Raw genomic sequence first — 1,653 nt, forward strand, 5'->3', positions numbered from 1 at the left:
CAGCTAAGTCCCTGTAATAAGTCTCTCTAAATTGAAAGAAAGATTAACTGGTAAGTTATGGGTCTACCGTGAGAAGACTAAGAAGTCTTCTGAATTTCAGTTAGATCTTGACATTCAGGAAACACTTATTTTTCTGTTTTAGACTTATTTGAAAGTGGTAAAACTTCTATGCTGAATGACAATTTCAGTTAGACAGTTTCCATTTTCCTTTCCATGACCAAGAACCATTTTCACTGACAGCATATCAGCAAAAAATAAATGCATTTGGAAATGAATTTGAAGTTAATGTGAAAATGCACCATGAAGAACAAAGGATAAGGGTTGAAATGATTAGTTTATTGCAAAATAATTTTGTCCAGACATGAGTGATTTTCTTCTGCTCTAATTTTAGTTCTTGCACTCTAGGCATAAAATAATAATTCTAATTACTGTACACTGATACATGAACTTGTATCCAAGTCCTGGCTACACATGCAAAAAGCTCTGCCTACGTTTTTACAGCACAGATTCTCTGAATTACCCTTCTTAGGGCCCCCATCACCTCTCTGTTTCTCAGGCTGTAGATGATGGGGTTTAGCATTGGGGTCAGGATGGTGTAGAAGACAGCCAGAACCTTGTCCTCTGTTGGAGATCAGAGGGATCTTGGGTGCAGATAAGTGTAAACAAATGGAGCATAATAGAAAGTCACCACAGTGAGGTGAGTGCTGCAGGTCGAATTGGCCTTCTTCCTCCCTTCTGGTGAGTGCATGTGGTGGACAACAAGGAGAACCTGGCCATAGGGGCATGCAATACCAATAAAAGGCAACACGAGGAAGAGGGTGGTGCTCACAAACACTGTATACTCATAAACCCAGGTATCCATGCAGGCCAGAGTCAACATGGCTGGGATGTCACAGAGGAAATGGTTGATGGCCCTGGATTGACAGTACGGGATTTGGAGGGCTTATGTGGTGTGGGCACAAGAGTTGATAGAGCCCATGGTCCAAGATCCTATTATCATCAGCACACATACTCTTTTGCTCATATGAATGGGATAGTGGAGAGGAAAACAAATAGCTACATAATGATCATAGGCCATAGATGTCAAGAGCAGTGCTTCTGCAACTGCTAAAGTCAAGAAAAGGAAGCTCTGAACCCCACATCCAATGAAGGAGATAGACTTTTTTCCTAAGAAATAATTAGAAACCATTTTTGGAACAATGGTGGAGATGTAATTCAAGTCAATGATGGAGAGCTGACTAAGTAAAAAGTACATGGGTGTGTGGAGCTGGGTGTCCAGGAAGATGAGATGAATCATGGACAGGTTGCCAAACAGAGCCATTAGGAAAATGAGAACAATAAGAATGAAGAGGAACAGGCCAATTCTTGGTGGTGGAAACAACCCCAATAAGATGAAATCAGTGGATGTTTGATTATAATTTTCCATAGGGGAGCTGATATTATTTTTCCTAGAGTCAAACAAGAGAGTAAGTTAAGTACAAAACTATAAGCTATTTTTAACTTATTATTGTAGTCAGACTGTGTATTACATAAAATTTTATGGCTCTTAAATGAACTGAACTTATCCATTTGAAAGAAAAAAAATCTTATTTTCTAATCCAGACATTGAAATTTGAATATGCAAATATTTGTGGCCAAAGTGTTTTCTTAGAA

General features: G+C 38.9%; 1 pseudogene; it reads right to left on the bottom strand.

Moving 5' to 3' along the window:
• Positions 1 to 487: 487 nt before the first annotated feature.
• On the bottom strand, positions 488 to 1,426 carry LOC139043168 (olfactory receptor 2L5-like; annotated as a pseudogene).
• Between the last annotated feature and the right edge of the window lie 227 nt (positions 1,427 to 1,653).

Source organism: Equus asinus, unplaced genomic scaffold, assembly GCF_041296235.1.
Source record: "Equus asinus isolate D_3611 breed Donkey unplaced genomic scaffold, EquAss-T2T_v2 contig_193, whole genome shotgun sequence".
In the NCBI taxonomy this organism is placed as follows: domain Eukaryota; kingdom Metazoa; phylum Chordata; class Mammalia; order Perissodactyla; family Equidae; genus Equus; species Equus asinus.